The sequence below is a fragment of the Leucoraja erinacea genome, chromosome 15 (genome assembly GCF_028641065.1).
Source record: "Leucoraja erinacea ecotype New England chromosome 15, Leri_hhj_1, whole genome shotgun sequence".
Classification (NCBI taxonomy): domain Eukaryota; kingdom Metazoa; phylum Chordata; class Chondrichthyes; order Rajiformes; family Rajidae; genus Leucoraja; species Leucoraja erinaceus.
The window spans coordinates 26865255-26881090 of NC_073391.1; the positions used below are offsets into that span (position 1 = coordinate 26865255).

Sequence of the window (15836 nt, forward strand, 5' to 3'; positions counted from 1 at the left end):
ATGTCAAGAGATCTGGCCATTGGGTCACTTGATGCTTTCCAAACTGGGGCTGCTAGGGCACTAACAGGGAAGGGGATCGAGGGATAAGATCACTTTTGATTTATTTATACAACACTGAACTTCAGACTGAGTTACGGTATAGACATGATTTATTGAATTTATTGATTCGAATGGCCTATTCCTGATCCCATTTTCCAGTACAGGTCCATCACCAATTTGCCAGCAATTGGTGGTGCTGCACCTCCTTTAATGCAGACAAAATTACAGGAGCGCACTTGAAATCCCCCTGGGAAGTCACCCCCGAAAGTGCCACCCAGGCCGATGAGGCGGCCTATCTCAACCTCAGCTGGACTTCTTCGGCCGATCGGTCGGTCAAAGTTTCCACGCGGCCGGGGCTCTGGAAGGCAGCAAATCAGTTCCCATTGCCAAATTTCAACCCTGACCTCTGTTGGTCTGGCAAAACGGATAATCCAGAAAGGCTCTGGAACCAAGGGTGCCAGAAAATCAGTGGTGGAAATGTATTTTTATTTCCCAATTCATCTTGGCGCCAGATACTTTATATTTTGTCTGAAACAACAGGGAGAGTCATTGCCTCAATAAAAGGATGTACTTTTAGAAGGGAGATAAGGAGGAATTTCATTAGTTAGAGGGTGGTGAATCTGTGGAATTGATTGCCATAGACGGCTTTAGAAGTCACGTCAGTGGATATATTTAAGGCAAACTGTTGAATAGTAAGGGTGGCAGGGGTTATGGGGAGAAGTCAGGAGAATGCCATTGAGAAGGAAAGATCGATCAGCCATGATTGAATGGTGGAGTAGACTTGATGGGCTGAATGCCCTAATTCTGTTCCTATAACGTATGAACTTATGAAACCATATTAACAGCATTAAATATCTGATCAAACAATGAATGAAAGCATTTTCTACCTCAATTGTGATTTATGTACCTCTACATGAAACCACTCTAATCTCAAAGCATTTGTGTTTAACATCAAGAGTACTTTCCCCAACCGTTACAAAATTGATTGGTGATCATTCGTGTGCGCTGTGTCACTAATATATATTAAAAGTTAGATTATAGCTCAAAGCTAAATGGAGGGGAAATGTACTAAAATGTAGTATTTTATTGCACTACACTCACCTTAAATAAAGCGCCCCATTAGCATTTGAACATTGAAGTAGGAATAGGCGATCATCTACACAAAATTGTTGCATCTGTTTGGCTGTTCATAGTTAATTTGTTATTGTTCATCTCTCTACCTCACCTTTCCCATATCTTTTGATTTTTTGTAAATAAAAAAATATTTTGAATTTCGGCCTTGAATATAGTCATCCGAGCATCTACAGTCCTTTAGAGTTAAGATTCATTCTCAGAAGAAACTTTATCTCGGTCTTCAGCAGCTGACCCCAATGAACTTTAGACTCTAGAGATATAGCAAGTAAAACAGGCCCTTCGGCCCACCAAGTCCGTGCTGACCAGTGATTCCCATACACAAGCACTATCCTATACACTATACCGAAGCATTTTACCGAAGCCAATTAATCTACAAACCTGTATGTCTTTGGAGTGTGGGAGGAAACCAGAGCACCCGGAGAAAACCCACATGCTCACAGGGAGAACATACAATCTCCGTACAGACAGCACCCATAGTCAGGATCGAACCGGTCTCCGGCACTGTAAGGCAGCAACTCTACCGCTGCACCACTGAGCTGCCCTGTAAGCCTGTCGATCAATCAATATGGGCAAGCTATTCACAGAGTGAAAAATAGATCACCCAGTCCATAAATTATATATCTTAAGTATATAAATTGCATTTAGTAACTTACCACATACCACTGGTAGTTTTCACTGTAACCTTCTGCTAAGTTACTGTAAACGTGTGCTTCAGAATTAAAAGTGATGGTATGAATTGGCGTCGTGATTGACTGCATGAGTGAGTAATTGTGTGGGAGAGATGGGTATCAGTGAACTACAGGTGGGAGGTTTGACTCCTACTAAATGCTTCCTGGTTACCAAAGCAACAGGGAATGGCCTCTTATAAAATCACCGGCATGGCAACAGATAATTAATATTACGACATGCTAACTGACAGGTATCCCAGCTGACAGGTACCAACTCTGCTTGTTAAGGAACACGTCTGAAACTCAGGGTGAATTTTTTGCAACAGTTCTCTTTAATTTTTGGGGCTGCACGGTGGCGCAGCAGTAGAGTTGCAGCCTTAAGGGCCTGTCCCACTTAGGCAATTGTTTAGGCGACTGCCAGCGACTAAGCAGTCGCCACACGGTCGCTGGTGTGTTGCCTGTATGATTGTGAGTTGTCTCCTTAGTCGCCCAAAGAGTCATAGCTTTTTTCTTGTTGCCACTGGATTTTGAAATGTTCAAAACTTTCCGGCGACAGTCAGCGACCGTGGGCTTGTCGTAGCTTGTCTTCTCCTGACGGAGGTGCTGTAGTAGGTTGGCGCCATGACGACTTAGGATTTCGCCGAGCGACGTTGGTTGTCGCTGGGTGCTGGCTTCGCCAGCTGGCGACAGGTACCGGTGACTGAATTGTCTTCAGTTGTCACCGACAAGGTCGTAGCTTGTCGCGGGTGGACATAGCTTGACTTTGATTGTCGTAGGTTGTCATTTGTGTGGTCGTAGGTTGTTGGTATCTTGCCGTAGCTTGACGTCGACTAGGTGGTAGGTTGTTGTAGCTTGTCGTAGACATTGTCATAGACATTGTTGAATGGGGGTCCAGTCGCTGGTTTTTCAGCGACCTGCTACGACTATGACAGTCGCTGGCAGTCGCCTAAAAAATCGCCTAAGTGGGACAGGCCTCTTACAGTGCCTGAGACCCGGGTTCAATCCTGACTATAGGGTGTTCTATGTGTGGGGTTTGTACATTCTCACTGTGACCAGTTTACTCACACACTCCAAAGATGTGCAGTTTTGCAGGTGAATTAGCTTCTGTAAATTGTAAATTGTCCCGAATGTGTAGGATAGTGCTAATGATCACTGGTCTTTAGACTTTACACTTTAGAGATACAGTGTGAAAACAGGCCCGTTGGCCCACTGAGTCTGCACCGACAATGATCACCGTACACTAGCACTACCTTACAATTTTACCAAGGCCAATTAACCTACAAACCTGAATGTCTTTAGAATGTGGGAGAATCTGGATCCCTGGCGCTGTTGCCACTGGTCAGTGTGGACCCACTGGGCCGAAGGGCCTGTTTCCGCGCTGTATCTCTATAGTCTGACGTCTAAAGTAAATTCTTAATTCTGAGGTGAAACATAGTTTTAACGCATCCTTAATCAGGCGATAGTTCACAGCTGCTAATGTGCTTTAGCACATTAAATCTTGTAATGAATTGCTGATCTCCAGGCAGAGATTGATCACGCAGCACTGCTGGGTACATTGATTTCCAACTCATTAAATACAAGAGGAGGATGTGCATTTTGGGGATGGCAGGGTGTAAAACTGTGGAGTTCAGCCCCATCCTCCATGTCAGCCCATCTCTGTCAAAGGAGTTCTAAAAGATTGTTGAAGAACGGTGCTGAACATCGACTATTAATTCATAAACAAAGAACATATAAAATTATAAAAGGACTGGACAAGCTAGATGCAGGAAAAAATTTCCCAATGTTGGGTGAGTCCAGAACCAGGGGCCACAGTCTTACAATAAAGGGGAGGTCATTTAAGACTGAGGTGAGAAAAAACATTTTCACCCAGAGAGTTGTGAATTTATGGAATTCCCTGCCACAGAGGGCAGTGGATGCCAAATCACTAGATGGATTTAAGAGAGAGTTAGATAGAGCTCTGGGGGCTAGTGGAGTCAAGGGATATGGGGAGGAGGCAGGCACGGGTTATTGATAGGGGACGATCAGCCATGATCACAATGAATGGCGGTGCTGGCTCGAAGGGCTGAATGTCCTCCTCCTGCACCTATTTTCTATGTTTAATTGCAGATACTGGTTTACAAAAAAAGGCCCAAAGTGCTGGCACGCTGACGCAGTGGTAGAGTTGCTGCCTCACAGCGCCAGTGACCTGAGTTTAATCCTGACTCCAGGTGCTGTCTGTATGGAGTTTGTACATTCTCCCCTTGACCACATGTTTTTTCTCCGGGTGCTCCGGTTTCCTCCCACACTCCAAAAAAGTACAGGTTTACAGGCTAATTGGGATGGTAAAAATGCAAATTGTCGGTAGTGTGTGTAGGATACTGTTAGTGTGTGGGGATCGCTGGGCGGTGTGACTTGGTGGGCTGGAGCACCTGGAGAAAACCCATGTGGTCACAGTGAGTATCATGAGCGGTTCGGGCAGCACCTCTGGAGAACAGATAGGTGGAGTTTTGGGTTGGGACCCTTCTTCAGTTCTAACTTCCATTTTCGATGCTACCTGACTCGTTGAGTTAATCTAGCACTAAATGTCTCCTTTCTTAAGTTTTTTTTTTTTCAGTTTATACGTTCTCACCGTGACCTGAGTAGGTTTACTCCGAGATCTTCGGTTTCCTCCCTCACTCTAAAGACGTACAGGTTTGTAGGTTGATTGGTCTGGTATAAGTGTAAATTGTCCCTTGTGTGTGTCGGATAGTGTTAATGTGCTGGGATCGCTGGTCGGTGCGGACTCGGTGGGCCGAAGGGCCTGTTTCTGTGCTGTATCTCTAAACTAAACTAACAGTCCCTTCAGCCCACAATGCCTGTGCCGAATATGACGCCAAGACCATCTCTTAGTATCGAATATGATGCCAAGACCATCTCGTAGTATCGACCTGCACATAATCCACATCCCACTGTTCCCTGCACATCCATATGCATATCCAAAAACTTCTTGAATGCCACTATTGTAACTAACTCCAGCACCACCCCTGGCATCACCTTCCGGGCACTCACCATCCTCTGTGTGGAAAACTTGCTTCGCACATCTTCTTTAAACTTTGCCCCTCTCACATCAAAGTTATGCCCATTGGAATTTGTGGTCCCTCTAGGAAGCCACTGTTTTGATCTGAAAATCATTGCTCACTATTTACTCGGTTTCACTGTGAAAACACAAGAGAAAATTCCCATGAAATCAAAGAGAATGTATCACTAATAAATAGCACCCGATCTTGTGAATGAAAATAATGATCAGGATGGATGTGAAATGGACTGCTGGCTTGTGAGCTCCCATTTTAACAACTACACAGTTAAAATCTATCTTAAAGTTTACCCCAGTTATTATTGCACAGTACATTTTCATTTCTTTCACTAGTGTACAGAATTAAGATATTATTTAAGAAAACATGATCTAATTTTACAAGATTCTCTGTGAATTGAATATAACTTCCTGCAATTGTATACAGGTGCACAACCTTTTATCCGGTTTTCCGGAAACCGAAAAACTCTGAAAACCGGCCATTTTTTCCAGGATGTCGTCTGCACACCAAAGCTCGCGTTTGGTGCCAAACTTGACCCGAAACGACCCACGGTCAACCCAGGTCTGTACTACTGTAGCGGCTGCCTCCTCCCTGGAGACCGGGGAGACACTTAAACATCTGTAAATCATTGCTTAAATGTTAGTCAGTTAGTTTGGAGGGCTTTTATGTTAAGGGGGGGTGAAGGGGTAAACTTTAATTCTTAGTCCCCTACCTGGTCGGAGAGGCAGGGAGCGGTCAATGCCTTACCGGGTCGCCGTGCAGTAAGCTCCGCAGCGCTGTGGCCGCCAACTCCCAGCTGGGGCTGCGGGCGGCGCCGGTTGTAGCTCCGACCCCGGCAACTCTACCCCATGGCTGCGAGGCGCTCCAAATCCACCGCCGCCCGCGGCTGGACGCCCGCGAATGTTGAGAGTCGGCGGCGTCGCAGCGCTGGGATACCAGCGGGGAGCGGGCAATGCCTTACCGGGTCGCCGTGCGGTAAGCTCCGGAGCGCTGTGGCCGCCGACTCCAAACATTCGCGGAGCTGGGACTGCGGGCGTCCGGCCGCGGGCGGCACTGGATTTGGAGCGCCTCGCAGCCAGGGGAAGAGTTGCCGGGGTCGGAGCTCCAACCGGCGCCGCCCGCGGCCGGACGGAGCCCCCAGCTCCGCGATGTTGGGGGTCGCCGACCAGGTAGCAACTAAGAATCAAAGTTTCCCCCTTTACCACCCCCCACATCACCACCACCACCACCACATAAAATCCCTCCAAACTAACTGACTAACATTTATGCAATGATTTACAATGATTCCCCGGTCTCCGGGGAGGAGGCAGCCGCTCCAGACTTTTCAGGCCGCCCGCGCTACCTACCTAATCTACGCTAAAAATCTTCCATTCGGAAATCCGAAAATGTCCGAAATCCGACAAGTGTCTGGTCCCAAGGCTTTCAGATAAAAGGTTGTGCACCTGTACTGCATTTTAAGACTTTAGGTGTCCCAAACACTTTAAAGTCAATGAAATATTTTGCCAATGTAATAACTATTGTCCAAAAAAGCAGGAAATGCAGAAGACAATTTGAAAATTATAAGTTCTTGCAAACAACAGTGACATAATGATCAGAAAACCCACAGTCATAGTCATACAGCGTGGAAATAGGCCAGCCCAATTTGCCCACACCAACCAACACGTCCCACCTACATTAGTCCCACCTGCCTGTGTTTGGCCCATATCACCCTTGACCCGTCCTATCCATGTACCCGTCTAAATACCTGTACCTTCTTTAACACATAATCGTCTGCGGTAAATTTGAATGCCAGGTATACCATTATCAGACCACAAACTCCCCTGGCCTTCTTTAACATATCTCCATGGGATCTCTTATTTTCACTTGACCAAGCAGAAGGGGCCTCAATCAAGATGCACATTGATTGTCCACTATTTGCCATTCATATGTAGGTGAATGGAAGAATCTGGGACTGGTGTGGGAGTTGATGGGAATAAATCTTTAGACTTGAGAGAAACAGCATTAAACAGATTGCCGACCAACAATCACCCCCATACGCTAGAGCTATCCTGCACAGTAGGGACAATTGATAAATTACAGAAGCCAAATAACCTATGAACTTGTACGGCTTTTGTGTGTGTGTGTGTGTGTGTGTGTGTGTGTGTGTGTGTGTGTGTGTGTGTGTGTGTGTGTGTGTGTGTGTGCTGTGTGTGTGTGTGTGTGTGTGTGTGTGTGTGTGTGTGTGTGTGTGTGTGTGTGTGTGTGTGTGTGTGTGTGTGTGTGTGTGTGTGTGTGTGTGTGGTGTGTGTGTGTGTGTGAGTCACCCAGAGGAAACACAGGGAGAATGTACAAACTCCATACAGACAGCACCTAGAGTCAGGATCGAACCCGGGTCAATGGCGTTGTTAGGTTGCAACTTCACTGCCGTGCCACCCTAGCATAGGTTAGGGCAGGATTAGTTTGAAAAATAGGTGCTTGATGTTGGTGTGGACAAAGTCATAGAGCTATATAACTCCCTGAAGGTTGATTCACATCCACTGGGGAATTTGCAGTGACCAATTAATCTACCAACCACAGAGTTTTGGGGATGTGGGGAAGAAACTGGAGCACAGGAGGAAATAAGCACAATCGCAGGGAGGTGAAGATTAACGCGTATAGCATTGGAGGTCAGGAGGTGGGGAGAGAGTATAGTCAATGGAACGGGGTGGCAATGGGAAGAGATGACTGGCAGTGGGATCACATTGAAGGTGGCGGCAATGCCAGAGAATGATGTGTAATAAACGGAGGCTGGTGTGTGGTTGAAGTTGATATAACATTCAATATGAAATCAATTCTCATAACCTCACAATTAATTGTTTTGGTTTTGTTTAGTTTATTATTGTTACATGTATTGAGGTGCAGTGAAAAGCTTCTGTTTGCGTGCTATCCAGTCAAAAAGTGTATATCAATTCAATGAAGCCACCCATAGTGTCTTGGAAGCATAAGCAATTAATAAGTGGTGCAATGCCTTGTCCTCGAAGAATTAGTAGATAATAATTTGCTCATTCGAACATGTATAAAAGGAGAGAAAGCATGTGCTGTGCATGAAAGCTCTTGGATAAGGTTGCTGCTGTGAATGTTATTTCACTGGGCACCAGAGACTGAGGTAATAGGCATCTGATTTAACTCGAACACCATGCTTTGAAATCTCCCTGCAGGAGCTAATATCTGAATGTAGATCTCAATCTGAAGAAGGGTCGTGACCAGAAACGTTACCCATCCATGTTCTGCAGAGATCTGCCTGATCCGTTGAATTATCCCAGCAATTTGAGTCCTTATTTTGTAAACCAGCATCTGCAATTCATTGTTTCTCCAATAAAAGTTCTGTTGGTCTCCCATCTGTAACAATGCAGAATAGATTTGACAATTTGATTTGAAGTCATATTTTGAAGTGGCGCAGCAGTAAAGTTGCTACCTTACAGTGCCAGGAATCCGTGTTTTATCCTAACTACGGATGCTGTCAATATGGAGTTGGTATGTTCTCCCCGAGACCGCATGGGTTTTCTCTGATGACTTTGGCTTCCTCCCCCATTCCAAAACCGTGTAGGTTTGTAGGTTAATTGGCTTCTGAAACTTGTCCCTAGTGTGTTGGATAGAACTAGTGCACAGGTCATTGCAATTTTCGAAGTGCAGCGTAGGTTCACCAGGTTAATTCCCGGGATGGCAGGATTGACATATGATGAAAGAATGGATCGACTGGGCTTATATTCACTGGAATTTAGAAGGATGAGAGGGATCTTATAGAAACATATAACATTCTTAAGGGATAGGACAGGCTCAAAAAAAATCCCCGATGTTGGGGGTGTCCAGAACCAGGGGTCACAGTTTAAGAATAAGGGGTAATAGGTAATAGGGTAATTTAAGACTGAGATGAGGAAAAACGTTTTCACCCTGAGAGTTGTGAATCTGTGGAATTCTTTGCCACAGTAGGCAATGGAGGCCAATTCACTGGATGTATTCAAGAGAGAGTTAGATTTAGCTCTTAGGGCTAACGGTATCAAGGGATATGGGGAGAAAGCAGGAACGGGGTACTGATTTTGGATGATCAGCCATAATCATATTGTTTGGTGGTGCTGGCTCAAAGGGCCAAATGACCTACTCTTGCACCTACAGTATTTTCTATGTTTCTATGCTTGCTGGTCAACAGGCTGAAGGGCCTGTTTCCACAATGTAACGCAAAACTAAACATTTTACTTATTTATTCCTCAGGGATCGCCAAGGTGTTGAATACTTTGAGATATTTAAAGTTCACAAGGAAAAAGAAGCCACAAGTAACTGAAGTGATTAGAAATTCCACACATAGGTAAAGTGTTGACAACTTCACATTTGAAAGAAAGATGTGAGAGGGGAAGATTTAATTGGAACCTACGGAACAACTTTGCCTCACAGCACCAGAGACCTGGGTTTAATCCTGATCAATTTAAAGTTAGAAACCACAGTGAGAAAAGATTGAAATGTAATAATTGAACATTGCAGTGGGTTTCTGACCTCAGGGAACACATTGCAAAATGCAACACTCTCTACTTTTCACAGCTGCCCGATCAACTCGACAACAACACAACAACTTAGGGCGGCACGGTGGTGCAGCGGTAGAGTTGCTGCCTTACAGCCCTTGCAACACTGGAGATCCCGGTCCGATCCCAACTATGGGTGCTATCTGTATGACGTTTGTACGTTCTCCCCATGACAGTGTGGGTTTTCTCCGAGATCTTTGATTTCATCCCACGCTCCAAAGACGTACAGGTTTGCAGGTTAATTGGCTTGGTATAAGTGTAAATTGTCCCTAGTGTGTGTAGGATACTGTTAATGTTGGGGATCGCTGGTCGGTGCAGACTCGGTGGGCCGAAGGGCCTGTTTCCACACTTTATCTCTAAACTAAACTAAACTCAATTATACTGACACAAAAATATGTGCAGATTAATGCCGCCTGTCTGATTGATGGTCCTCAAATTGATATCATTATCTGAGTGAGGACGAGCAATTTCAATTCAAAACCTCCACTGAATCTATCCTGTGCTTTGCTGAGAGGGAAAATTAGACTGCTGAGCAGATGATAGGTTTGTTGACAAGGGTTCAGAGTAATCCTTTCACATACTGCAGTCTCTTACAGGAGGGATACAATTCCTTTCACACTTGAGGTGGAAGAGATGCATTGAAAAATACTAAGGATGGGCAAATGTTCCTTTTGGTTTCCAGCTTACTAATGTTGGAAAGTTGCCCTGTAGTTTATAACAATAATAAACAGATGAAGCGGCAGAGTGGTGCAGCGGTAGAGTTACTGCTTTACAGCGCCAGAGACCAAGGTTCCCTTAGCCTGGATAAAAGACTGTGCATTCATCATATCTATTCCCCCTCGAGATCTTATAAACCTCTGTAAGATTACCCCTCTGCTGCAAGTAAACATTTCATTGTTCCAGTTCATATCTGATGCACATGGCTGTCAAACACACTTGACTCTGCCATCTACCCTGGGAAGTTCACATTGCTGTAACGTGTCTTGTTAGCCTCAGTACGGTTTCCTGTGTAAACCCAGGGATGGAGCAATAGTGATTAAAGAGTATAAGCGACAAACATCAGTGGCACCTGTGAAAGCGAGTCAAATAAATCAATAATTAAAAGAAACGAAGAGTGAATAAACGGATCAATTGTAATCATGTATTGTCTAGGGGATCGATTGTAATCACGTATTGTCTATCTGCTGACTGGTTAGCACGAAACAAAAGCTGTTTACTGTACCTCGGTGCACATGACATTAAACTAAACAGAACTGAACTGAGATAAAGGAATAGATGAGTGAACAAATGACTGTAGATTATCAATTTATATTGTGTTTACACGCCTGTTATGCTGCTGCAAGTAAGACATTTATTATTCCATTGTTGGTACATATGACAATTAAACACTCTTGACTCTTGACTTAATAAGTGTTACTGTGTAAAATGGTAAAATGTTGGCTCTAAGTGATACTTCTTTCATGACTTTTGAAGTGAGAAAATCACCATGGCAACATTGTAAATTGATACAATGTGACCCCGAAACAATCGTCGTATAATTCTGTGTTGTGTAAGAAGGAACTGCAGATGCTGGTTTAAACCGACGATAGACACAAAATGCTGGAGTAACTCAGCGGGACAGGCAGCATCTCTCTGGAGAGAAGGAACGGGTGACATTTTGGGTCGAGACCCTTCTTCAGACTGATGAAGGGCCTCGACCCAAACCGTCATCCATTCCTTCTCTCCAGAGATGCTGCCTGTCCCGCTGAGTTACTCCAGCCTATAATTCAGTGTGGACAGGGTACAACAGAAATGTAACACAGACACGGGATAAAATGATATTGGAAAAGTAGAGGAAGTTTCACACAAGATGTGCATTCCCAAGAGGGGAGAGTGGAGAAGATCCCTGCCCATCCACCACTTCTTCCATAACTAGATAATAACCGCATATCCGGAGAAGGTAGCACCAATAAATAATCAATGATCAACATTTAACTAGTGTGACGCTCTTTTATTGAATCAAACTACCTTCCAGCTCCTGTAACAATTCTACGGATGGAGGATTTGAGATAGCACTGCTACAGAAAAGATTTTCAGTAAGATATTATTACTTTTTTAATCACAATAAAAACATTTCAAGAAATAAGCACAATACTGAATAATCTTTCAGACCTTGCTAATAATGCCCAAGTGACAGTGGATGCAAAGACATGAATATATAGTTTAAAGATAGGGTAAAATATAGTCCCAGTGTGCCCAGGATGAATGAGAAAATATCACCGAAGGCGTCATTTTAAAGATATCTATTTGCTACAATGCTGTTATAATACCACTGAATGTTGAGATCTATTGCATGAAATGGCCTTTCAATAATTGCTTATAATAAGTGCTATTCCACCCCCTGAGACACTTATGCTCAGGAAAAAAACAACACTTACAAGCTGCAGTGAAAGAATTGAGTGACTATTGAGGAGGTGAAATGCTTAGGATGTTGAACTTTGGGAATACAGAGAGTCATGAAAAGCTTAATGACTGCATGAAGCTGACTCTGTTTAATATTGTAGTGTGAAGAAGGATTCCAACCTGAACACTCATCTGTCCATTTCTTTCCACAGATGCTGCCTGAGTCGTGTGTTTTGCCAGCAGTTTGTTTTTTAAACCCATGCGTAACTTTGCTTAACCCTTGACTTCAAAGCAATCGGATATTTAGCCATTTAAAATAAAAAATACACAAACCGCCTCCAGAGATGCTGCATGACCCACTGAGTTACTCCAGCACTTTGTGCCTTTTTTGTGTAAACCCGCATCTGCAATTCCTCGTTTCTAGCCTTTTTAAATTATGAATCCTTTAATTGAAAAGTTTTGTTGATCTCAAACTAATGTTTTATGGTCTGAAATCTGTTTCCAATTCTTTGCAAACTACCCCATGGGAAACGATTTTAATTCAGATCAAGACTCAGGTCCAAAGTATTCAAATGTTTCTGAAGGAGATTAAAAATATATCAGTTGATTTTTAATCTTTATACTCCCTGGTATCACTACAAAAATATGAATAGATTGCTGATGCGATTATTATTTAGCATCTCTACTTAAATCATGAATGCTCACATTCCAATGAAAACCTTAACATATTTCAAGTAAAATTATCCTTCTAGACTGGACCGCACAGTAGTGCAACGGTAGTGTTGTTGCCTTGCAGCGCCGGAGACCTGGTTTCGATCCCGACTACAGGTGCTGTCTGTATAGAGTTTGTACGTTCTCCCCATGACTGCATGGGGTTTCTCCGAGATCTTCGGTTTCCTCCCACACTTCAAAGACTTACAGGTTTGTAGGTTATTGGCTTGTGTATGTCTAAATTGTCCCTAGTGTATGTATGATAGCGTTAAAGTGTGGGGATTACTGGTCGGTGGGGACTCGGTGGGCCGAAGGGCCTGTTTCCACGCTGTATTTCCAAACTAAACTAAACTAAAGTATTTAAGTTTAGTAACTCATCAAATTTGTTTATATATTAATTTATTTTTCAAGGTCCATGTGCTTTGCTAAATGGTAAAGACTCATCATCTTAGGTTTTAGGGTCAGTGATATTTCCGCTGTTGCACGTCTGAAATGTTACCATGGTGACGTGAATAATGAATGTGCAAGGAAATGTTTCGATGTTAAAACGGATGTTCTGCTTTTGAAATACACGCAAACATTCACAGTATGATTCCATATAATACTGTGATAGTTACACACTCTTTTGTTGGGCTATTTGATTATAGTCATCATGTCTGACAGCACAAAACAGGTCCATTGGCCCAACGCACCCATAGGTAGGTACAGTGAGATTTATTTTTTTGCATACAGTTTAGTAAAAATCTTACTATACTTAAACACAATCATACTTGATTAGAAGAGCGCAAGGATAATAGATTACACAGAGGCAGTGCACATGAGTTGCAATGTGTCCTGTTCAATATTGCACCTTTCAAGTTTCAAACTTGACCATAAAGGCCGGTTGTCCTGGCGGCAGCACTGGGTTGGAGGTTCAGGGGTCGGACTGGCCAGGTGATGTTGTCAGTGTCCTCCACTGCTGCTCCATCGCCCCATGCCTCTGCAGGCCACGTCCAATCCATGCGCTCAGCCTCTTGTAGCGGCAACTGAACCAGTTGAGCCTCCAGTGGCCTACTTCACTGACACATCGAACTAGGCACATCCACCCACGTTCCTCGTCTCACACGGCCAATACATTGACTCTGTGCTCCAGGGAACCTCCCACAGCTGACCTTGGAAACTCCAGCGTGCCCCTGAGGGTGTGGAGGATGAGCCCCTTGCCCGCCCATTGGAGGTGGTTCATATCTCGTTCCTCTCCGTACCCGTTATTCGTAGCCCCGACTGGTGCACTAAGCTAGTCCCGTTTGCCTGTGGCTGGCCCATATTTCGCCCAAACCTTCCTAAGCAAGTACTTGTCTTTTAAATGTGTTTAGAAGGAACTGCAGATGCTGGTTTACACCGAAGATAATCACAAAATGCTGGAGTAACTCAGCAGGACAGGCAGCAAATCTGGAGAGAATGAATAGGTGACGTTTCGGAGAAGGATCTCAACCCGAAATATCACCCATTCCTTCTCTCCAGAGATGCTGTCTGTCCTGCTGAGTTACTCCAGCATTTTGTGCCTGTGTTTTAAAAGTTGTTTATTGTACCAGCCTCAACTGTAGAGTCTGGCAGCTCGTTCCAGCTACCTGCCACCCTCTGAATTACTGAGTGCCCCTCAGGTTACTACTAAATCTGTTCCCTCTCACCTTGAACCTCCCCCCTCTCGTTCTTGACTCTCCTACCCCAGGGGAAAAGAATCTGCACTAATGCTTTCTATTCCCATCATGATCTTATACAGCTCTATACGTCACCCCTCAGCCTCTTGCGTTCCAAGCTATTAAATGCTAATCTGCTCAACCTTCCCCCATGGCTCAGGTTCTTGAGACCTGGTAACGTCCTCATACATTTACACTGCACTCTTTCCAGCTTAAACCCATTGTTCCTGTAAGAGGGTGACCAAAACAGAACACAATGCTCCGACTGTGGCCTCACTAACATATTTAGCTTTGTTTTTGTTTAGAGATACAGCACGGAATCCAGCACTTCGACCCAGCGAGTCTGCGCCGACCAGTGATCACCCGTACACTAATTCTATCGAACACACTAGGGACATTTTACAGAAGCCAATTATCCTATGAACTTACACATCTTTTGGAATGTGTGAGGAGGCTGGAACGCCCGGAGAAAACACATGCGGTCACGGGGAGAATGTTTAAACTCCGTACAGACAGTAACAGTAGTTAGGATGGAACCCGTGTATCTGCCGTTGTAAGGAAGCAACTCTACTACTGTGTCACTGTGTCACCCCGATCTTTACTGAAAGGAATTATACTATCTGGATTCATCCCACATTTATTGCTATTTATTTCTCCGTGTTCTTTCCACATTCAGTAACCTTCCTGCAATCAGTGGCTCTTGCATATTCAGTACGTCCCTTGTAATGGGCACCCCCCTGATTTTCCTTCCTATCTGCACCTCTCCTACTCTCTAGCCCTGTTTTATATGAGCACATTCTCAGCACATGAAAGCTGTCTGCATAGAAAATAAACGCACCTGTTTTATTGCAATGCAATTCAGCATATTTCAATCTATAACTTGTTAGAGAACATAAATTGTTCTTGGAATGTCCAGAGGATGTAATTAAAGGTTGGTATGTACAAGATGACCGGACTGGAGGGTTGAAGCAGCTTTATTTATTGGGAACATAGACAGGAAAATGAGAGGAAATATAAGGGAATTTTACAAGAAGCATTAACATTAAAATGCAGGATGGATTACACGCTAAACATTTAATGTTACAAGGTGGGTAATTTCATTGAGATTGTACTGAACTGTTCAATGATTTCCATCCTCTTGGTTTGCAAGGTCACATAGTAGATGTGAGTAAAAATATTCAATAGCAACATGACTGAACATAATTAAAGTTAACATGAATTGATTTGAACATATAAAGAGAATGAATAACTGCCACTTTCAATTAGGACAGGGATCCCAGCACAGTTGATGATCAAAACTGCACCAGTTTTCAAATGTTGTGGTTTATGTTTCTATTCAAACATATTAGCATCTTTGCACAGTATCTCCCAGGACCCAGTGCAAATGGACTCTCTTCTTTATCCCTTGCATTAAAAAATAATTCCTGCTGCATCTGTGAATGCATATGCTATGTGTTGTTTTATTAGTTGCCAAGAATACATTAATGGTACATGGATACAACAGCATACCATAAACTTTTTCATCATCCTATCCATCTGGGTTACCACTTTGATGGAACTATGAACATGAAGTCTAAGCTCATCAATATTCCTCAGTCTCCAAACATTTATTGTGCAAGTTCTACCTCTATTTGCCTGGTCTTG

The 15836-nt window shown here is 43.8% G+C and overlaps 1 protein-coding gene across 1 annotated transcript in view; it reads left to right on the forward strand.

Annotated features, from left to right (window-relative positions):
- Positions 1-10930, forward strand: part of gpam (glycerol-3-phosphate acyltransferase, mitochondrial) — a 121874-nt gene extending 110944 nt beyond the window's left edge. The window contains exon 23 of the mRNA XM_055646947.1: positions 9119-10930. The gene's annotated coding sequence lies outside the window, so the exon portion shown is untranslated. The remainder of the gene's footprint in view (positions 1-9118) is intronic.
- The last annotated feature ends 4906 nt before the right edge of the window (positions 10931-15836 follow it).